Source organism: Dermacentor andersoni, chromosome 11 (assembly GCF_023375885.2).
Source record: "Dermacentor andersoni chromosome 11, qqDerAnde1_hic_scaffold, whole genome shotgun sequence".
NCBI classification, from domain to species: Eukaryota; Metazoa; Arthropoda; class Arachnida; order Ixodida; family Ixodidae; genus Dermacentor; species Dermacentor andersoni.
Window position 1 is genome coordinate 3,443,409 of NC_092824.1, and position 24,554 is coordinate 3,467,962.

General features: G+C 46.2%; 1 protein-coding gene across 2 annotated transcripts in view; it reads left to right on the forward strand.

The window, feature by feature from the left end:
• Positions 1-24,554, forward strand: part of Aldh-III (Aldehyde dehydrogenase type III) — a 232,690-nt gene that overhangs the window by 201,771 nt on the left and 6,365 nt on the right. The window lies entirely within an intron of this gene.

Sequence of the window (24,554 nt, forward strand, 5' to 3'; positions counted from 1 at the left end):
ATCTCCGTTTGCCTTCAATGAAGTTAGAATAGTTGCTTCCCATCGGGCATGATCGATGGGCTCAAGAATTCCCTGTAGTATCAGCTTATCCAGTTCAGCATGAATTTTGGGGCAGAGCGCAAATGTTACTCTCAGAGCCTTCAGGCGGACTGGTGCAACGTCCGGGTTGAGAGGGTACTGCATCTGGTGGTCCACGGTAACTACCCAGCGCTCCGTCGAATACGGAAACGAAATCCCTGAATATGTCTTTACACGGAGCAGGTGGTTGGCTGTCAGGTTGCACACTGGTGTTACTGATGCCTAATGCCTGGAACCAATCCAGACCGGGCAGGCTCGGGTGCTTGTCTTTGATGGTTGTCAGTTTCAGTAGCCCGTTGAAATGGTTGAATGTCAGTCTGACTATGCTAATTCCATACACGGCAATGCGGGTCTGTCGGTAATCTCTCATTACAATATCGAGCAGTTGCAGCTTCGGAAGTCTTCCGTTCGGAAAAATTTTCCTAGCTGTAACGCAGCGCTTTGGGCATGTTGGTATGACATGATGAGGCTTATAGCACATGAAAGGACGAGGACACAGAAAGATGTGAATCTGCAATAATTAACTCCTGGTGATAGCATTCTGTTATCTAGGCGCCGATCCCTCCTTCGTTGCCAGTGTTGTATTGCGAAAGTGACGACACACTGACCCGCTGCTTGACTCAACTGTAGAAGGCACAGCCACTTGCTACGGCCCCTCTTTATTCACTTCTGTGACTTCATAGTCGGAACCAAGCAAAGTTGCCAACATCGTAAAACTACAGTCACGGCATGCAAGTGGCTGTAGCACGCAAACAGAAAAGATGCAATAACGGTCACGAAATTGCACACAAAGCAATGAAAATAAGAACAAAGGCTGATGAAGCTTCGGAGTCCCTTCATTCCTGTTGGTTTAGGGAATTCAATGTCAGCTCAAAGTTTCACAGGATCAGGAAGGACACAGTCTTTGGACTCAATGTGGCCCAAGATGGTCAAAGTGCGAGCTGCAAAACGACACTTTTTGATATTCAGGTGAAGACCAGCGTTCTTGGCACATGTAAAACTTGGTGTAGATAATTGAAGTACATTGAAAAATCGGAAGAAAACACGACAATGTCATCAAGGTAGCATAGACAGATGTTCAATTTATCCGTCATGCAGTTGAAAGTTGCGGGCACATTTGTAGAGTCTGAATGGCATGACGTTAAATTCATATAGCCTATCAGGGGGGGCAAACACTGTCTTGCGATGATTGCATGCGACCATGGGAATCTGCCAGTAGCCAGATTGCAGGTCCAATCACAAGTACCCAGTGCCTTCTAAACAATTGAGTGCGTCGTCAATTCAGGATAAGGGGTAGACGTCCTTCCATGTTAACTTGTTGAGACGGTGTTAATCGATGGTGTTAATCGACGCAGAATCAAATAAAGTAATATTTTTTGCGCACTAGCGCAACTGGAGACGACCATAGACTCTGGGATGGTTGAATGATGCCACGCTCGAGCACGTCATTCACTTGGTCATTGATTACACGACGCTGCACTGCTGAAACGTGATAGGGGCATTGTCTGAAGGAGGCTGTAATCCGATGTCGATCGTGGTGGGGAACACTATCCGTACTACCCAAGGTGTATTTCGTACATTCGAAGGAAGAGCAGAACGTATCTAGGAGAGACAGGAGTTGCTTGCAGTGCTTCAGGGAAAGGTTGGCGTCAACGCATGAATCAAATACTTCGGTAGCCAATCGTGAACATTTTGGAAACGGTGTCATGGTGTCAAGCGAAAGACCAGAAGAGAAGCCAGGAACGTCCAAACACTCAGATATGTCAATGAGATTGACACAGCCGACTCATCGTAAAGGAGAGTGAGTGGGTATGTGAACGACTGGTGCACTAGCATAATCGTTGTACTACCAGCAGCCTCATAGAGAATGGCGAATGGAAGTGGTAGAGGCTTGGCGGTGAAGAAAGCCAGGTGAGAGTGTGAACAGTACTGGGGTGTCAGGCGCAGATGAACAAAATAAAGCGGCAGGTGTTGAAGTGTTCGGCAACAGATCAGTATCGGTGATGACAATAATCTTAGGGGGGGAGGGGTGGAAGAGGGAGCTGGCAAAGTGTTTGTGGTATCCTGTGTTAACTTCTGGTTTCGGTTTTGCGTCTTTACATCAGGGCGCCACTCAGCGCCAAACGCTGTAAGTAGCCTCCTGCTTTCCTTCGGAGAAATAAAAGAGTAATCTTTGTCTGGTCCTCTACTGAAGCAGTCCGGCTCTTTCTTGCGGCGCTGTGCGCCCCGGCCGTTTAGGCCTCATAAAATCCTTCGTCCGGCCGCCCCGTCGAAGCTACAACAAACTGGCGACGAGGTAAACCATTACTCTGCTTCCTATGTGCCCTTGCCATACTACTTCTGCTCTTCCTCCTGCTACTGGCATGCAAGACGCCGCAACTACGTCTCCTCCATCAACCGCAACTCCTCCGCCTTTGTTTTCCGTACCCAGCATGGCGTTCGTACCCCCCATGCCGCCTTTCCTGGCGCTACCCGGTACTCCTGTGGTACCGTGGCTCACGTGGAAATGGTACTTTTGCACGTTTCTCGAGGCAACCGGAGGCGAGGCACTACAAGACGAGAGGAAGAAAGCCATTTTACTGAGCAACTTAGGCTTCGAGGGGCAGCGTCTCTACTACGACCTCGTGTCGCAAACGGACCAGATGCGTACTACGTTCGAAGGCATTCTCCGCATCTTCGACCAGCACTACGAAGAATGCACCAATCCCCTGGTGCACTGCATTATCTTCCGGGACAGGAAGCAACTACCTGGAAATACCTTTCAGGACTTCATCATCGCGCTACAAAGGCTAGCGCCTCCTTGTGCGTTCGGCGCTTGGCACGACGAGTCCCTTCGCGACCAAATCCTTCAAGGCGTCGCATCAACAAGAATTAGAGAAAGGTTACTCTACGAAGGAGCGTCCCTCACGCTCAAGAAAGCCCAGGAAATCGGACGAACCGTACAGCAAGTTCACGAAGAACTTCAAGTCCTTAACAGCTCGTCTGTTCAGCACGTCTCGACGCAATGCCAAGACGGCGTCGACAGCAGTCATCTTCCTCGCCCGGGTGCGCAAGATGGCGGTTCCCGCCACCCTTCTCCCTCGACCCGGCGGCTTCAAGATGGCGCTCGGCGGCATGGCGGAAAGTCGCGACCTGGGGAGGCCGGCCAACATGGCGCGCGGCCCGAACTCCGCGAAGCCAGTCGAGACATCGCGGGCCATTGCTACCGATGTGGTTCACCTTACCACATCGCATCTGATCCAGGCTGTCCAGCCAAGCACGTTTCCTGCCCTGCGTGCGGAAAAGTAGGACATTTCGCTTCAGTTTGCCGTTCGAGGAACCGAAAGCATCGACAGTCCCCTGCTCGTACGCTGCTTAATTTTGCTACATGCCAACAAGTGTCAGGAGTTCCAGCTGACCCAAGCGTTCAGTTTCCGTCTCATCCGCATAACGCTCCTTCGGAGTTCGTCCAGCCGTACTCAGGACAAACGGGACTTGTAAAAAACTTCATCCACGACGTTCATCTTCGAGCTTCAATGCAACCTGTCTCGGCGAAACTGCGTCCTCAACCTCGGGTTCTCCGTGAGCAAGTCTGCGCTGCAAACGGTATTTCGCCGCTGGAAAACAAAGTTTAGTCATTTGTTGAGGCACCGCAGCCAACTGACAAGAAGTCGCTGCATTCATTTCTTGGTGTCATGCGATACTACGCTAAACTGATCCCGCAGTACGATGAATTGGTAGAGCCGCTTAGGAAACTGCTAAAGCAAGGACAACCCTTTGTCTGGGATCAGGATACCGAGTATAGCTTCCAGACTATTAAGGAGATGATTGCATGCGAATTCGGCTCTTACGCAAAAAGTGTTAAGACGTACGTGGACCGTCGTCGTCCATCAAAATGCCCTCGATTTCGTCCAGGAGATCTTGTACGAGTACGTAACTCGAGAAAGTCCGATCCTAAATACTTGGGACCATTTAAGATTTACCGTAGGGTAGGTCGCAATACTTTCATGCTTGAAAATGGCAAACGATGGAATGCATCCAAACTTGTGAAATGCCCTGCACTACAGGATTTTCTTGGAAAATTCACTGAAAAGAGTCACTCCAGTGACTACCCTTCCCTTGATGATTGTCTCCCACCTTTTCTTCCAGTTACTACTGGTGTAGGGGATACATTACGTTTCTTGTAGCGTAATCGTGCAGTACGCACATCATTACTACGGTGCTGACTGCCATACGAAGTTGTCTTTCATGCCAAAAAGCTTTTTTAAACTATAAAAGACCTTAGCATTCTTACGGGGGGACTATGGAGTGTAAAGTGCTTTTACGCACAATGTCCAATCCACGACTGCCAGACTGTCTCGAGTCGGGCTCAGGGCGAATGAGCCACCCATCAGTGCTGTCCCAGGGGACACACAGATGTTTGTTACTGTATACTTCTGTACTTTGTGAATTTTTTTAATTTGTTATCTGTGTGTGCAAGGCTGCATCTCGTCCTCCCAAGACGGGTACTGAAACTGCAGAACTGGAGTGCAATAATTCATATTCAGTTTTCATGTTGTGCGTTTTTTTTTTAAATGGGGAAGCCAAAGATATCAATTTTTATTGTGTAAAGATGTCATCACTATCATGTATGTTACAGTGCTAACATGTGTTCTTTGACTCGTGACTTACTTTTGTTGCGAGGAGAGCGAGTAGAGCATTTTTCCTTTCAAGGGAGAGGTGATGTGGTATCCTGTGTTAACTTCTAGTTTCGGTTTTGGGTCTTTACATCAGGGCGCCACTCCGCGCCAAACGCTGTAAGTTGCCTCCTGCTTCCCCTTGGAGAAAAAAGAGCATTCTTTGTCTGGTCCTCTACTTAAGCAGTCCGGCTCTTTCTTGCGGCGCTGCGCGCCCCGGCCGTTTAGGCATCATGCCATAAATCCTTCGTCCGGCCGCCCCGTCGAAGCTACAACAGTGTTGTTGAGGGCAGACAGAGCAACTTCGGCACAGGCGCAGCCAATTACAGCTCTATAGCGCGACAGAAAGTCCCATCCAGGGATGACATCATGGGAGCAGGAAGGCAATACAAGGAACTCAGTTGTACAAAGTGAGTCCTGAATAACGATCCTAATGGTGCAGGCCGCTGAAGGTTCGATGGGTTCCTTGGTGGCTGTACTAAGTACAAGGCCAGAAAGAGATCCGGTGACCCTGATATTACGGCGAAGAGTCTCATGTATGACATACTGCAGCACCCATGTGGATAAGTGCGAATGTAGCGACTCCTTCAAGCTGTACTTCTATAATGTTTTGTGATGATAATGAAGATCATGGGCATTTAGACAAGCGTGCAGCTCTTGCCTCCGGAATACAGCACTTAGTTTCCGTTGCTGGAAGGCTGCCGCCGACACATCGGCGATATCGAACAGCGACACGGTGATGGGGAACGATGGCTGCTGCAGTTCTGACGAGTGGTTCAGAAGTTCGGCGATGAGTTCGGATCAACATCCTGGTGGGTTGCAAGTACGTCCGTGCGGATCAACAAAGTGGTCTGGATGCAACAGGCGGCTGCGACAAAAGCTTACCCCATGTCCTATGTGCACTATGGATCTTGTGGCCGGAAGTACTGAGGGGGCAATTGAGGCACAAGGAGGAGTGCTGGGCACGATGATGTCAATTAGGGTAGTGTTGTTGGTCTAGGACGCGACACATCTTCCACGTATGTCAGTAGTGCAGCGATTTGAGCGTGCTGGTGGACTGCCAGGAAAGCCTTTGCAACCTGCTCACAGATGGCCTGCTGCATGGCTGAAGATTGGACAGGCTCTTGGGTGAGAAGGACCAGTGAGAGCTGGCAGGCCACCTTGTCACGAAAGAAAGCTTTGATTTGAGGCAGTAGAGAGCTGTCATCAGTCCGGAAGCAGTCGCCAAGCTGGAAAGGGAGGACACGTGAGGAACAGTTCGGTGGGTGAGCGCTCGTTACCAGTGTAACTTGTCAAATATTTGACAGTAGGTGACTGCGGCTGCAACGGTGGTAGGATTCTCAGCCAGGAGCATTTGAAGAGCGTCGTCTTCAATGCCCTTGCGGATTTGCTTAATTTAATCTTCCTCGGTCATCATTCGGCTCCCTCCGTTGCAGAGATCAATGACATCCTCAATATAACTAGTGAAATTCTTTCCCGCTGTTGCATACATTTGCAGAGGCGTTGTTTGGTGCAAAGCTTTCGCACAGCCGGACGGCCAAATATGTCCACAACAGCAGTCCTAAAATCATTACATGTCGCAATGGTTGCCTCATGATTTTGGAACCAGAGGTTGGTGACATCCGCAAGATAAAAAATAATGTTGGTGAGCTTTGTCAGGTCATCCCATTTGTTGTGGTTGCTCGCCTGTTCGTGCAACGAAAGTCAGTTGTCGACATGAATATCAGCGGTGCCGCAGAGCACAGCTGGGTCTTGTTGTTGAGCGCCACCCAAGTGACTGGTCCAGTTGACGAAGTGGATCGTTCACCGGTGTCGTATGGCATGGTGTTGGTGGTAGCGGCAGGAAGAGTGCAGCTCCGGAGTTCCAGGTTGAGTCATTAGGATACACCGTACCTCCACTATTACGTCTGCAGGGCCACCATGATTGCCACACCAGGACAGCAGCCGGAGAGAGGTACGGAGACACAGACGGGGATTGAAGCACAGAGTGTTTATTGCAAGTACGCACGCCTCAAATAGGCTGAGCATCATTACATCAGCGCCCCCCGAGGGCGGATCAGATACGGTTCCGGTCTTGAAACTGCCGATACAACATCCACCAAATGCTACGGGCTTACTGACGGTTAGCAGGAAGCTGTCACGTCAGGTCCAGTGCAGAGAGAGCAGCTCCAGCCAAGCGCCAGGACGAAGAATGTAGCAACACCAATCCTTTGGTCATTGTCTTCCCTACTTCAGGAGCCATGCAGCTGCAGCGAAGCTTAGGATATCTTTGTCATTACACAAGTAATAAATATTATGGTGACTTTTTGTTGTCGACTGTCTGCGCATTGACCCAGGGTGAACAGCATGTGAGAAAGCAAGTGGCTGGGTGCAATGCAAGATAGTTTGACCCTCCTAATAAAAAGCCCTGCACACGCCTATGTCCAATCATATATCTCCATTGTTACTACCAAGAAATTGCCACATGCAGAATTACACATCGTCACGCACCAGCTTCACTCACCTGATTTGCGAAATCTACTGGTTCAACACACGCACAACAACAAGCGTTACAAATTTTGCAAAAAGGCATCGGGGAAAGCAGGCATTGCTCTACTTGTCTTAGAAACACAAGCACAGCTTTAATGATGGCACACATAAATACAAGAAAAAGAATGTTTATTTTCTATATAAATGTGCAAAACAGATTGAGAATAAGCATAATCAACGTAAAGAAAACAATGTTTTGCAAATTCTTTTTTCAGCAGTTGAAGAGAACCTCAGCTGAAAAACTGGTAGTGGGCTTCACCCCAAGGCTATTTAATTTGTATAGACAGTTCTCGTCGTATGTGAACCATAAGTGTACATTTCTTTTGCTTTACATCAAATGTTTGACACACTGCAGCTGAATATGTTGCATCAGCCTGTCTCCTTTGACGATGTGTTCAATGGACAGTGAGTTGTGTACCAAACTTCTTCCTAGTTCAGCGTTCCTGCTCTAAACCAACAAAGGAAACTTTGTGCCTGTCCTTCAGTGTTGGCGGAAGACATTTAGCCATAAACTTCGTACTCGCTACCAAAACTCAGCAAGAAAGTGGTTTTTTTCTCGTGTGTTGCCCATAGGCAACTCATGTCAATAGAGTGTTAAGTGGCAGCAATTGCATGAACAGCTCACTCGGTGGCACTGAAAGTCAGGATAGCTAACGCATCTGGAGAAGTTCGTAAGAAAGATGTCATTTTTTGCAATGTGCAGTAGACACTGCAGGCATATTTTTCAGACAGCCCTCGTCTGCTAACTGCCAGCTAGTTTGAGCAAAAATTAACTGACATTTATAAGTGTTTGCGCCGGCAGTCTGGCACTTCGAGTCTGAAAAATAAATACAAATACGAATGTTCGCTGACGATTGTGTAATTTACCGATCAGTTTCTAACCATCATCATCATCATCATCAGCCTGGTTATGCCCACTGCAGGGCAAGGGCCTCTCCCATACTTCTCCAACTACCCCGGTCATGTACTAATTGTGGCCATGTCGTCCCTGCAAACATCTTAATCTCATCCGCCCACTTAACTTTCTGCCGACCCCTGCTACGCTTCCCTTCCCTTGGAATCCAGTCCGTAACTCTTAATGACCATCGGTTATCTTCCCTCCTCATTATGTGTCCTGCCCATGCCCATTTCTTTTTCTTGATTTCAACTAAGATATCATTAACTCGCGTTTGTTCCCTCACCCAATCTGCTCTTTTCTTATCCCTTAACGTTACACCTATCATTTTTCTTTCCATAGCTCATTGCGTCGTCCTCAATTTAAGTAGAACCCTTTTCGTAAGCCTCCAGGTTTCTGCCCTGTACGTGAGTACTGGTAAGACACAGCTGTTATAAACTTTTCTCTTGAGGGATAATGGCAACCTGCTGTTCATGATCTGAGAATGCCTGCCAAATGCACCCCAGCCCATTCTTATTCTTCTGATTATTTCAGTCTCATGATCTGGATCCGCAGTCACTACCTGTCCTAAGTAGATGTATTCCCTTACCACTTCCAGTGCCTCACTACCTATTGTAAACCGCTGTTCCCTTCCGAGACTGTTAAACATTACTTTAGTTTTCTGCAGATTAATTTTTAGACCCACCCTTCGGCTTTGCCTCTCCAGGTCAGTGAGCATGCATTGCAGTTGGTCCCCTGAGTTACTAAGCAAGGCAATATCATCAGCGAATCGCAAGTTACTAAGGTATTCTCCATTACCTCTTATCCCCAATTCTTCCCAATCCAGGTCTCTGAATACCTCCTGTAAACACGCTGTGTATAGCATCGGAGAGATCGTATCTCCCTGCCTGACGCCTTTCTTTATTGGGATTTTGTAGCTTTTGTTGCTAACCATCGGGATGCAGTAAAAATTGAGCATAATCTAGACCGTGTCCTGGAATGAGGTGACTAGGGGCTAATGGCCCTTAACCCAGCTAAATGTAAACTTCTTTCCACTACCTGCCAAATGCAGCCTGTTACATTCCCATACACGATTGCTAACGAACCTATACAGCCAGTAACATTGTTCAAATACTTAGGCGTTACTTTGTCCAATAATCTGTCATGGCATGCACATGCTACAAACATTATATCATCGGCAAATAGAACTCTGTTCTCTGAAATGTCACCTTTGTAATGTGCCACAACACGTTGGATTACTAGTCTATAAGTGCACGAGGTCACGGGCTTGAATCCCTGCCACAGCGGCCGCATTTCGATGGGTGTGAAATGCGAAAACACCCGTGTACTTAGATTTAGGTGCACGTTAAAGAACCCCAAGTGGTTGCAATTTCCTAAGTGCTCCACTATGGTGTGCCTCAAATCGGAAAGTGGTTTTGCACGTAAAAGCTCATAATTTTTTTTTTTTTTACTAGTCTGTAAGTCACTTACCTGTTCGAAACTAGAGAATGTGTCAGCCATATGGTCTCCACATCAAGTATGCCTCACAGATGACCTTTAAGCAGTACAAAATCGGGGTGCCAGATTCATTCACTCATCTTATTCTCACGAAGCCAGTGTTACTACCCTCAAAGCAGAATCTGGGTTGCAAACTTCATCCCTCCTCTGACACATAGCAACACTTTGTCTATTCCATAAGTTTTACTATTCATCACTTAATAGTGTTCCTTACGTCACCCTGCCTGCATACATATCTTGTCGCGCTGGTCACCAACTGCAAGTTTCCCATACACATTTCATTTTTCAGCATCATATTTTTCCTCGTGCAGCAAAAGACTGGAATGGCCTTCCTCACAATATCATCGCTTTCATGTGCCCATCATCTTTTTCTGCCAATGTGTGTGAGTCCCTATTGTCGCAAATTTGAGTGTTTCATTTCTTCTTTATATACATACACCCACCCCTTATGCAATATCCCCTAGTGGGGTCTTTAAGGTAAATAAATGAAATAAAATTAAACTCTCAGACTAGAGGGCTTCAGAAGCTGTCCCCAAAAATTGTATGCGGGACGACACTTTGGGAGTATCAGGGACTAGATCATCGAAGAGACTCACTGATTCTACTGAACTAGGGCCTGTATCCAAGCTAGTTGGTCCAGTAAAATTTTAAGGCAGGTAAAATGCAAAAAACACGGACAGTGGAAAGAATGAAGACATACAGAGTGCTACTTCCAACTGAATTTATTGTGCAAGAAAACCCGTATACTATAGGCATTCACCATTCATAGCCGCAGCGCACGTGTCGGCAAACATTCCATATCTAGATGGCTAACACCATTGCCCATCGAGGCAACACCCGAGCCACGCACTCAGATAAAAGCATAGAAAACAATGCCATGACAACAATTTAGAAGAAAAAAAAATGCCACAACAATGAAAAGGGAGTCTAGTTCAAAAAAGAAAGATTGTCAAAAGGAGAAAATAATGCAGAAGTTGTATAAAAGAAAAGTAGTGCCATGAAATGCTAAGAATGCTTACCCGTGGAGTGAAAGGTTGACACAGGTGGTAAAAGTGGTACAAAAATACCGAGGGACCAAATAGGCAGCATACATGTAAAATTTCTAGGTAGAGGAGTGAAAGAGACGGAAGAAAACAAAGAACAGGGGCTGGCTCAGAGGGGCTGGTGCACTGCATCACTTAGTGTTGCAGATAATTGTGCTCTTTCCTCCATACTGACACAGAAAGGGTGCTGATGCAACTAGTGCCAAGCCGTTCAGTGCACAACTCTTGAAAGACTTCGCAGGCAGTCTGATCCCTGTAACTCCCGATTATAACAGTCTGTTCTGGAAAAGGCAAACACTCACACATGGCACAGTGCAAAGCCATATCGTTAAAAGACCAAAACACTGTTAAAAATTTAGTGGTCATAAATCTTAAGGTGCAACACAGTTTCCATTAAGGCAGTACTGTCTTCTTCCCAAGAATCAAAGTATTAAGTACATCACGTTTGTTGAGTATACTGTGTGTATTGCCAAGTAACACATTTACGTGCATGTATGACAAAGAACCACCGCATCCTCTCACGTGTTCATATCGAGATGCATTGCGCATACGTGCAGTGCATTCCACATGTGCAGAATTGCACATAACTTGAAACATGTTGGCACCAGTATAAGAGGGATGTGTTCTTTACCGAAAAGAAACAAACTTCTTGTGTGTGCTCGTACACTAGCAGAACTAAGGAATTATCACTTTGCACTGTGAGACACTGCGAGTTATTTGTCAAATGTGTATTTGTTGTAGTATACACTTCCCCTTTCTTGTGGTAGTGATGTCGGACAATCTGGAAGATGCATCAACAATCACCTTAGGGAATAACACGCTTTGTTAAATGTTTCAGGCTCATCACATTTTGCTGGCCATTGTAAATGCTGCGGTAGCTATCTGGTTTTCAAAGAAACTGGGATTATTTTTCGGTATCGAGATCAATTGTGAGCTCATAGGATTACATAGGTATATCAAGAAGAGGGAGTAAGCATGCGTCAGTCAAGCCACAATAATTTTTCATAAGGACTTCATCTACCTTGATTACTTCATTGTGTTTTTTGTTTGTACTGTAGGTCACTTTCTATCACGAGTAGTTCAGTTGATTTTCCGGTATCTGTGTTCTGCTGTGCATGCTTATGAAATCGTACAACTACATATATAATATAGTCTTTGTGCTCAACAAAAAAATTTCAGCTGTATGAAGTGCTTTCCAGTCTGTTTTTCTGCAATCTTTTGTCTGTGTGGTAGTGTGCTTTGAGATTTGTTCAGCATGAACTTTAGCCGACTAGCCCGTCTGGCCAAATGGACATTCCTAGTGGACTGTCCATTTCGGCTGCCATTGACTGGCTGGAGCTGAACCAGTGATAAGGAAACTGGCTGGGGTGCCTGTTTCTTTTTTGCTGATACCTCAGCCCAGCCAATGATCACTGTAGCAGCAGCAGAAGAAATCAACATGTCCACTAAGTGGACATATACAGTCTAGCCCCCACCCCCCAGGACTACCAAGCCTAGGCAGTCACTTTCAGCTGTGGCATCTGGAGTGTGGACATTAGGTGGCGCATTGTAACTTGGGTTTAGGGAAATTAGAAATGTATTATGCACGTTTATATAGTTCTTAAGCATTCACATACTATGTGGACCAGTTAAAAATAATTTGAACTGGCACTCTCTTTATTGGGCAGCCGTCAGCTGAGTGAATAAATCGTATTCAGCATGTAGCTCATTTTAGTCGTGATAATACATTTTGGTGCTGGCTTGTATGCACTTTTGGTAAATCTGTGTCACTGGAGAACACCATGTTTGTAACGTCCCAAATCTAGTTCACCTTCGCGCCACGTCTGGTCCCTGATTTGACAGCGTGGCATGGCAACAAACCACCTGCTTGCTTGTAAAACTTCTCAGCCACTAAAAAGGGGCAACAGTGATCGCCACTCAAATGTGGATATTGTATCTATTCCATTTTCTGCAAGACCACATGATGCGAAACAGGACCTTTCCCCCCACAGAATGCAAGGGAGGAAGGTAAAGCTTCGGTCTTAGTCAACTTGGCCGTCGTAAAAAGCAAATCATGGAAACTGCATTCGCTGTAATGGTGATGACGCCGTAACTTGCCCAAATCAAGCATGATAAATTCAGTAAGCCCCATTTGGTGTCTAAATTATCTGTCACCATTGTAGTACACTGGGTCGATGGAGCCCTTGGTCGGGCCACAAATAAATTGGAGCTTGTCCAACAAATTGGTCTGCGACTGTATAGCCGATATTAGGTGTGTATAGTGAGCGAAAAGGCAGTGATGTTTTTTTATTCATTTTTTGGACAAAATATATTTGGGCTCTTTTCCTTTAATGGTATCTGGAAAACTAGTAAACGGCGATGACCAAGTAACTTCCCATATATTACAGGATGTTTTAATACCAATGTCTGAGTAAAACATGGCCAAGAATAAAAAAATTATGGATGGCTTCACACAAATAGCACTCACTATGTAGTTATGGATGTTTTGTTAATTGTGGAAAAATAATTATTTAGGTGTCACTAGCTTTTATTAACCTACTTTATCGATGTGGTTCCAATACAGAAGTTGCAAAAGATGCTGAAATGACCGATCAAGACATTTAAAGCAACCTATAGGTCAAATGCAGTCCTTTTTTCCCCCGCGGAAAAAATTCGTAGGTCAGCACAGCATGTTCGCATGCCTGGTACTGCAGTGGTCTCAAATGCAAACCTCGTCAACTACGGGCCCAATTCATCGCATTGCGAACAAGCAGCTGCGCTCTTTCCCTAACGCATGAGTTACTGTCGGTGCGTATGTTCGGTCCTTTATAAACGTGAGGACGCAGTTTCAGTGTGCGCAAAATGCACAGTGTACTAGGTAACAAAGTTTATGTTCGAGACCGCTGATATTGCTGGTGCAGGGGCGCATTGTCATGTGGTATGTTTAAAATTTTCGCAGACACCTTTTTTTTTTCGGGGGGGGGGAGAGGGCAAAGAAAGAGCACACACACAAATTCTAGGTTACTTTAAATGCTGTTATCAGTCATTTCTTTACATCCATCACCACGTTTCCTATAACGCATTATCAATACAGTTATTTAATAGAACTTGGGCAATAAACCTGAATTTGCTTATTTGTGCACAAGAAAAAAACACTTAAGCCTCATGTTATGTTTTATTTCTTGGCTATGTTTAATTGGCACAGACAATATGTAACAGAATACTGTTCTGCAAAGTCAAATAACGAACAAGTTTTCTTAATCTGCCTGTATTTCACTCATGTTGATGTTTATTAAAGGGACACTAAAGTCAAACAATAAATCAGTTTAGACTAATGAAGCATTGTTTGAGAACCCTGCAGGCAGTAATTTAAAAAGAATTGTTTGATTATAAGATGAGAAAATGAAGGTCCAAGTATCAGTATTTGAATTTCGCGCCAGAACCCCAGCGCCGGTACAGCAGCGTGATGTCACGAATTCCAAAGTATGTTTTCGCATTTGGGCCGCGTTGGCTGAATAAAGGTTCCTGAAACTTGCCATGTTTAATATTTGGTTCCTTTAGAACACAATGTAGTCAATCTTTACTGCTATATATAATTAGTAGGCCCTAGAAGATGCCATCAAAATCCAAGACGTCACAGCCCCCAGGTGCGGGAACTTAAGTAGGCGTCGCCACCCGTATTTCGTTCTTGCGCTTTTTCTGGCTTACAAAACGTCTTATCGTTGTAAGAGTGATGTTTTTGGTGTTGTAGAACGGTAATTTACTGATGCAGAAGAAATCATTTTTCACTTTAGTGTCCCTTTAAGCTGCTCCAAAATGAAGATCCTGTGCTACAATATGGCCAGATTCTCCGAACATGCTCCAAAATGGCAAGTTGCTGCTTCCAGAGCTGCTCCAAAACACCCTTGGCCGCTTCCATCCCTGACTCTCCCTCACCTGAAAACAATTGCTCGATGAGCCTATAGTGTGCAGTACAAAAGGAACCAAGCACCTGCAGCACTGATTAGAAATCAGAGCTTTCTGCGTAATAGGTACTTGCTCATTTTGTCATTTGCAAACCTACTGCTTTCCTGCACAGCATATGTGTCACTGTAGCTAGTACTGGCACCAACAAATCTCGGTTATATTTTTTTTATGTGGTGTGACTTACAAAAGTTGGTAACTAGCAGCCAGGCATACATGTATATTTATGATTTTGTTTAGTCATGAAAAATACCAACTTATTACGTTCATTCGTGTTCCTTCAAATGCTTCTTCAAAGTTTCACATAAGAATTCTCTAAAACTGTCTGAGCTATAACTGCTTTACATTCATTCAAAACACCAGTTGTCATTTTATGTACCCCGTTACATGTTGCGACTGCTACGTCATGAAATAACGCTTTCAAACATAAGAGCACTGAAAATGAGCACAATTCTAGTGGTAATGAAAGAGTTAACAAAAAAGAAAAGAAAAATGCGTACTGAAAGATGCAATAACATTGATCAGGTTACATAAACAAATTGTCGTAGAAAGATTTCGCACAACTTCTTGAAATAGGTATGATAGTGATGAAACAAAAGAAGACATGGACTTGTCACTGCAGTAGAATCCAGCGTACAAATATTTTGCATAATTTTTTTAAAGGCAGATTAGATACAGTGACATTATTGTCTCTGTTCGCTTAGGTTGATAGTGTCAGTAAACAAAATGTTAACATTTGGTGGCCATAGCTAGTTTGCTCCTGTTTACATTCCGTGTGAACCGATGTGACATTCCGCATCATCATGTGCAAGATTCCCATAGATGGCTGTTATTGGCCGATAGCTGACATCAATCAAGAGGGGTGTTTACATCAGTGTTCTTCCTACTGCTACTGCGTGTATTGTTATGGTGGAAAAGAGGACAAAGTCGTCTACGGTAAAGACGACGAAGTGGCAACAGCCTCTCGGGGTTCTGTGCTGCTGTATATATATGCATCGTGTAAATACATCGTGTAGTTTATACCTGTGACATTTTGGTGGAGGTGCGGGGTACGCGCCTTCGCCACGGAGCTTCGCAGCGGACGTCTCACCCAGCCTGGGACCATGCTTCCAGTGGAAGGCACCGCATCTGCAGTTACAATGCCGACTACGCATACCCAGTACGTTGCTCTACCTCAGCCACAAGACCCCGGCAAGTTCACCGGCCTCGAAGGTGTTGACGTAGAAGAATGGTTGAAGCTGTATGAGCACGTCAGCAAGGTGAACAGGTGGGATCCGAGCATAATGCTGGCCAATGTCGTGTTCTACCTCGACGGAACACCGCGTACGTGGTTTTACACACACGAAGAAGAGCTAATCCGCCGGGACTTGTTCAAAGAGGAGCTGTCGGACGTTTTTGCCAATCCGACCGGCCGACAGCTAGCTGTCAAGCAACAACTCGCCATGCGTGCCCAAACTGCTACCGAGTCGTATGTCTCCTACATTCAGGACGTCCTAGCCCTCTGTCATAAAATCGACACGTCCATGCCAGAGGCGGACAAGGTTGGACATTATCAAAGGCATCGCGGACGACACATTCAACCTTCTGGTCTTTAGAAACTTATCGACTGTCGACGGCATCGTGAAGGAATGTCGCCGTATATACAAGAAGTTTACACGGCTTCCAAATACTGCAGCGACCTCTTCCTGTACCGACCCCACCGACCAATCTAGCTCGCCACCACCAAGCGAAAACATGACCCGAATTGTACGCCGCGAACTCGAAGTAGCGTTTCCTGCCTTGCCTCAACAGACATCTTGGAACAACACTGCTGAGACGATATCGCTAATCCAGTCCGTGGTTCGCCAGGAAATTGCTAATATGGGTCTTCCCAGCGCCTGCTCCTTGAGTCGCCCTGACACCCTCCCTGCTCCTATGCCTCAGTCCTATCGCAGTCCACCTCACAGTGTGCATTATCCCTACACTACCAGGAATCCATCGAACTGGCGTACACCTGACGACAGACCGATCTGCTTCTGCTGCAGCCTAATCGGTCATGTTTCCCATCACTGCCAGAGCCGTTGGCCGTCCCCTCCTCGAAACACCTACCGGAATGCAAGTTCACCCCGAAGCTCCTCACCCTGTCACTTCTATGACGCTTCCGACGCCACTACGTCGACTCGCCGCTATACTCGCTCGCCCTCGTCTCAACGTCGTCAGCCACATCCACCCCAGCTTCACCGCACGCCGTTGCCAACCTACCCAGGACCGTCCCAGCAGGAAAACTAGGCAATGCGGCACCTCAAGGTGGTGCTGCAATGTCGCATTCGCCGCGAAATCCTCCTTTGACACTGTTTACGAGAAATAACCTTCTTGACGTCCAAGTTGATGGCACACCCGTCACAGCACTCATAGATACCGGAGCACACATATCGATTATGACCAGCCGCCTACGCCATCATTTAAAGAAAATTATGCCTGCCATTACTCTGTTCGTACGAATCGCCGACGGTAACACGATGACCGTGGTCGGAATGTGTACTGCACGTGTGAGCATTTCCAGCCGCCATACTGTTGACCTTTTCACTGTGCTTGACCAATACCCCCATGACCTCATACTAGGCCTAGACTTCCTCTCCGCCCATTCAGCGCTCATCGATTGTTCCTGAAGTACTGTGCGTCTTGACCTGCCTCTCCTGGACGTTTCTCCGACACCACACGAAATTCGCCTAAGACCAACTGATTTTGTTCACATTCCACCACAGGTCTTCACATACATTGAAATGTCGCCTTCTACGCCAGTTCCCTATGGTGATCACATCTCCGCTCCCATAACTGCCATCATTCCCACCCACAACGTTACCGTTCTGCATACAATAGTGAGGGTCACAGACAATCGCACGTATCTCCCTGTGGTGAATTTCGGGCTCGCTTAGCAAATTCTCCCGAAAGATATCACCGTGGCTACAATCACTCGTTTCGAAGTTAGTTGTGTTGAAACCTTCGCCGTCGATGCTGCCTGTGAGCCTTTCCGGTTTGCTAAATGTACTGACAACAACATTAGGAAAATGATCGCCCCGCATCTCACTCCTGCAGAGACTGAACAGCTCTGTAGTCTATTGCTTTCCTACAAAGATATATTCGACCTGAACAACTGACCCTTAGGCCAGACGTCACTTGTCAAATATCGTATACATACAGGCGATAATCCACCCATCCATCAGCAACCCTACCGAGTGTCAGCTTCGGAGCGTCATGTTATCAAAACTGAAATTGACAAGATGCTAGCGAAAGACATCATTGAGCCATCGTCAAGTCTCTGGGCATCCCCTGTCGTGCTGGTCAAAAGAAGCACGGTTAATGGGGATTCTGTGTTGATTACCACCACCTCAACTGCATAACGAAGAAGGACGTCTACCCGCTACCTCGTATCGATGACGCCCTCGATTGCCTATATGGGGCACAGTATTTTTCATCCATTGACCTGCGGTCCGGATATTGGCAAATCGCTGTCGATGATCTAGATCGTGAAAAGACCGCCTTTATAATGCCTGATGGTCTTTACCAATTCAAAGTTATGCCTTTTGGGCTATGCAATGCTCCAGCTACCATACTTACGCGATTGTAAATCGACTCGAATGTAAGTCGACCCCCCCATATCGCGTAACAGGAAAAAAAAGAAATAGAGCACACCCGAGGGTGCATTCGATAACGAAAATTTATTAGTAGCTGACATGGTCTGGACTACTCGTCTTCACTAGTGCTGCCATCGTCATCGTTGCTATGGTCTCGCAGCGCGTCATCGTCCAGCGAAATTTCACATTTGGCGAACGACCGCATCATGACATCTTGTGGAACAGCAGCCCACGCCGAATGCACCCAACCACACGCAGCCGTCAGGGAGGCTCTTTTGACAGGTCCGGTTGGTGTAATTTCACAGTCTTCTGCCACCAGCCACTTGTTGTACTCACACCGGAGCAGGTCCTTAAAAGGCAAAGGACCGGGCTTGTTTCATGACCATGTCGCACTTCACTGGCAGGGACCAGTCGCGCTTTTCAGCGACGTACGCTGCAAGCTTAGCCTACAGCTCTGGAAAGCGTCCAGACTTCGGCACGTGGGAAATTTTTCACTTGCCGTCACAGGTCAAAATTTCGTTTCGTTGCAGTCGCCACTCTCGCAACACACGTTCAGAAACATCAAACTTGTGGCCCGCTGCCAGTGATTTGTTTCTTCGGCGTAAAGGATGGCAGCCCTTTTGAACGCTGCTGTGAACGAGTGCCGAATGATTAGTGGACCTGGAGCACTCATAACGACTGAGGAAGGATAGAAGTAGCACGTAGCCGGCAATCAAGTGGAACGCGTCAAACCAATGCCTCTCGTCATACTATGGGGAAAGCTAAGCGCAACAGGGAAAGAGTAACCTGCGAGCGGTGTCTACTCGTCCATGAACTACCGATACTCCCCGCAAGCGCCGTCGTTCTGAGGGTGCTGCCGCAAATGGGCACAGCGGCGCTTCCATCAACTATCGACACCCCCCCATAAGTGTTGCGTGCACTCATGTGTGCACTGCAAAACTCTCAAAAATGTTGAAAAACTCGTACGAAAAGCAAACAGACATGCGTGATAGTGAAAAGCTACAGGTAGGGCCATAGAGCAAACATAAAATTGTAACTACGTTGTAGCTCCCGTTGGTCTCACTTTTTTGGCGGTGCCATGTTTTGGTTTCGATTGTAAGTCGACCCCCCAACTTCAGGTTTTCAAATTTTAAAAAAGTGGTCGACTTGCAATTGTGTAAGTACGGTACCTTTGAGCATATGATGGACTCGTTACTCCAAGGATTCAAGTGGTCGACTTGTCTCTGCTACCTAGATGATGTTATTGTGTTCTCGCCCTCATTCAGCACACACATTGAGCGCCTTTCAGCTGTACTTGCCGTTTTTCGCAAGGCCAGTCTACACCTCAACTCCAAGAAATGTAACTTCGGCCACCGTGAGATTACTGTTCTCGGACATGTCGTCAATGCGACTGGCATCCGACCGGACCCAGAGAAAATTCGCGCCGTGAAAGAGTTCCCTGTCCCACGGTCCGCAAAAGATGTCCGAAGTTTCGTGGGCCTTTGCTCTTACTTCCGCCGCTTTGTTAAAGATTTGGCCATGATAGCACGCCCTCTCACAGATCTCCTGAAGAAAAGTATGCTGTTTTCATGGGGTCCTCTCAGGCCACAGCCTTTTCTTGCCTTACGACCATGCTCGCCTCCCCACCGATTCTAGGACATTTCGCTACTTCAGCCCCTACAGAGGTGCGCACCGATGCCAGTGGTCACGGAATCGGTGCTGTCTTGGCACAAGTTCAACACGGCCATGAACTTGTCATTGTTTACGCTAACTGTCTTTTGTCACCTGCGGAGCAGAACTACTCAATTACTGAGCGCGAATGTTTGGCCATTGTGTGGGCAGTGGCGAAATTTCGCCCCTAGTTATATGGTAGGCTCCTTTCTATGGATGGATGGATGTTATGAGCGTCCCCTTTGGAACGGTACGGTGGGTTGCGCCACCAAGCTCTTGCTATTATACTGCCTAATGTCCTACCTTAGTTAAACAATAAAAAATAAAAAAATAAACACTATTAACTCCCACAGCCAAATTTTCTGATCCCCTATTGCTAACTGTGCTTTTGTACGTCTCCGTTTTTTGTCGTTTCCCTACTTTTCGTCCACCAATCCTCCAATCACCTCTTACTAATGCCTATTGCGTACATGTTTGCTTTTCCACTGCTCCTACTGAACCCAAGGGCTTCAAGGAGGCTAGTGATGCCTAAATCGGCCGCTGGGTAGACGTCTTCACATTCTAATATAACATGTTCCATAGTTTCCCTAGCTTTACCGCAGCAAGCACATGCTTCTTGTTCCTTTTTATATCTCACTTTTAGGTGCGTGTTCTAAGGCATCCCGATCTCGCTTCGAAAAGTAATGAGCTTCCCTTTGAGTTATCATAAATTGTTTCTTTCCTGATTTCATTTTTTCCTCTTAAGTAGTTACTCATGGCAGGTTTCCTTTTCATTGCCGCCACCCATGAGATTACTTCAGCCTCTGACTTTGCGCTTGACCGTCTTTGTTGCTGTGTTGCCCACCCTACAGGCCGCATACTTGCTGGTAAGCTTCCTAGTTCTTTTCCTCCAGTGTGAATCAATGTTTTTCCTCTACAGATACCTGAACACTCTCCCAGCCCATTTTCTTTCTTCCATATTCCTCAGGCGTTCTTCATACTCAGTTTTACTGCGAGCTTCCCTCACTTCAAAACTAGTCCAGCCCATATCACCCTGCACAGCTTCATTTGCAGTCTTCCCGTGAGCACCCAATGCAAGGCGACGCACTGACCTTTGGTTCCCATCGAGTCCTGATTGTACCCCTGATTTAAAGCAAACAACCGCATTTGCAAAAGTAAGTCCTGGAACCATTACACCTTTCCACATACCTCGAAGGACCTCGTACTCATTGTATCCCCATAGCGCTCTGTGCTTCATTATGGCTGCATTTCTCTTCCCCTTCACTGTTTTTGTTTTTTCCTGTGTTTCCATATATCTATTGCCTTCGTTTATCCATATACCAAGGTATTTATATTCTGTTACCCGAGGTATTTCCTGGCCCTGTATTTCCACTGTCTGTTCACTGTTTTCATTGAATACCGTAACACCTGATTTTCTAACACTAAATTTAAAACCTAAATTGTTGCCTTCCTGTCCACAGATATTAGCCAGACATTGCAAATCACTTTGCTTGTTAGCTAGCAACATAATGTCACCCGCATAAAATAAACCTGGGAGCTGCTGCTCAACTACTGTACCCGAATGTTTGTATGAGAGATTAAACCCGATATTACTTCCTTCTAGCGCCCTTTCCATCCTCACCATGTATATCATAAACAGCAGTGGGGATAAAGGGCACCCCTGTCTCAGTCCCTTGTTGACATGAACTTTCTCCTCGCTTCTCATCCCTTCCCATTCAACGCAAACGGCATTTTCTAGGTAAATCTCTCTCAAAACCTGTAGACAATCGTCACCTAAGCCTTCCCCTTTCCGAATATCCCACAAAATGTTGCAGTCTACATTGTCATAGGCTCCTGTAATGTCTAGAAAGGCCACATATAACGGTCTGCTTTCTACTTTTGCTATTTCAATACACTGAGCAAGAACAAATAAGTTATGATCTAAACGCCTACCTATTCTGAAGCCATTCTGAAGTTCTCCCAAAATGCCATATATATTATTCTCTGCCCAAGTTTGAAGCTTTAATTTGATTGCCTGCATTGCTAGCCTGTATATTACCAATGTAATGGTCAACGGTCTATACGAGTGAATTCTATCTTTCTCCCCATTGCCTTTATAAATTAAATTCATTCTACTTTGTCACCTACTGTCTGGTATTCGTCTATCTTTTAAAGTTTGTTTCACTGCTTTCACCAGAGCTTTCATACTTTTTGGTCCTAGTTCATTAATCAGCCTAACGGGAACCTCGTCTAGCCCTGTGGCTGTGCGCTTAGGAATTTTCTCTTCCGCTTTTTTCCAGGTGAAATTTGTCAGGACGAGCTCCTTTTCCACTTGAGTCTCTTTCATGCTCTTTTTTTCTTCAAGTACAACCTCGTCATTGCCTTGGAAAGATTCGGCTGTTATTTTTCGGATGTAATTTGTTGCCGCTTCTCCTTCCAGTCTGTTTTCTTTTTCATCTAAGATATGTTGTTGTATTGTTGTTGACTTCCTGCCTAATAATTTTATGTGGTTCCGAAAAATTGTAGGTGCGGCCTTCTTTTCTCACATATTTCTGTCAACCAGCATTCACTTTCACCTTTTAATTTTGCTTGCACCAGTATTTGAACCATAGACTTTTTCTCCCGGTATATTTCCCATTTACTGGTTACTTCATCCTGCGGCAACTGCGCCTTCTTTGCCTGCCTGTGCTCTCGAGATGCTTTCTGTCGTTCTGCGATCGCCTCTCGTATCTCCCTGTTCCACCAGTTTTTCGGTTTCTTTGTTCCTTTCCAACGAACATGTTGTTTCTCTTTCCGTATTTCTGTCGTTATTGCACTTAGAAGCTCACCATATTCCCACTCTTTACTTGGCCATTTGCCAATTTCTTCCTCGACTCTAGTGACTATATTTGCTATTTGTTCAACCTTCAGATTTGGACTGGCCATTTTCTGCTCCTTGCTCTCTTTCCCAACTACATATCCCATTTTTAAAATGATGCGTTTATGGTCACTCCCTATGCTGCTATACCCTTCCTCATCAATGACCATTTCTCTCAACTTATCATGAATTCCTTCTGTCATCAGACAGTAATCAATGGTCGATAGCCGGTTTCCCACTTCCCACGTGATCTGCCCTTCACACTTAGGCCTTGTATTCATGATAACAAAGTTATGTTGCTCACAGAGGTCTAGCATTGACTTCCCGTTGTTGTCAGTATAGCCATCTAAATCTTGTATGTGGGCATTCATGTTGCCTAATAGGACAATTTCAGCACCATTCCCGAAACCCTTAATATCAGCGCTTATGCATTCCACTAATTCTTTATTCTTCTCTGTGCAATTATTTCCGGTCCACAAATACGTAACGCCCAGCCAAGTTTTTTTCCCGCTCATTGTACCTGATAACCAAAGATACTCTTGACATTTTGAATTTACTCTTTTCCATTTGGCTCCCTGATGGCTGAGCATTCCGACTCCCCCTCCCTTTCTTTCCGACTTAGTTCTGTTGCACCCTTCCCAAACATAATTCTCAATAACTTGCGGCTCTTCTGAGTCTCTAAGGTGCGTTTCTGTAACCGCATACACCCCTATTTGTTCTCTATTTAACTGCTCCTCAATCTTTGCCCACTCTTCCTTTCTTCTGCCGCCCTGCATGTTTATGTAGCCTATTGCATGGCGAGCTCTCTTTCTTGCTTTCCTCCTTTTCTTGCTATCGACGGCAATGCTCTTCTGAGGTTCCCCTAGGTGACCTTCTTCATTACTATCTACTGTGGCCTCCTGAGCGCCCGCGGGCCCCCTAAAAAAGCAACAGCGCGACCACCAATTCGCCAGCCCACTTCTTGTGCCAGCCTGTAATTGAAGTGGATCCTGTCTCATTTAAAACCACAACTTGTCACTTCCCTGTTTACTTCGACAACCTTGAAGCCTTTCTCTCGGCTCATTGTCCATATTGCCTCATTAGCAGCGATTATGGCTGTTTGTACGTGACTGTCACATACGGGCACCTCCGGCACCGTGCACACCATGATCTGCACCTGAGGGGATAGCTCGCACAAGTCGTCCACCCCCTTCGCCAAGCGCTGGGCTAGTCCTGTCCCTTTCCTGTTCAGGACGTCATTTAGCCCGCCTGCTACTATGACAAGGTTGCGCACGTGGGCATTTTCCGCAAGCTTTTCTTTTGCTCGCTCCATGACAGAACCCAGTGTCCGCCCTGGAAATGTCCCTACCGCCACTCTTTTATCGCCTTTCACCCTCTCCACAATTGCTTTTGAGCAACTAGCCATGTTTGAGTCGCCGGCCATAATCACCCTTTCACTCTCTCCTACCTCTCTCTGCTTCACTTTTTCCTTTTCCGCGTGATTCGAACTCGACAAGGGGCATTGTACCCTGGGCTCCTGCCTTTTTCCGCGCGGCAGACTCGAGGTAGCTGCCGCTCTTTCCAGCTAACCCTTCATCACGCTGCCCGAATTCTACGTACCCTGGTGAGACTCCCTCGCCTGTCGCGTCCGACGTCTGCGTTCCATTGTCACGCACATTCTCGTTCACATTGGCGGCCCTGTTTAGCTTTTCCTCGGCTGCTTCAAGTCTCTTTTCAACTAACTTCCGTGCGTCACGCTCCCTGTCCAGCTCATTCTTGAGCTCTTGCACCTGTTTGACAAGCTCTTCCTGGAAAGCCTCCATTTTCTGCAGTCTA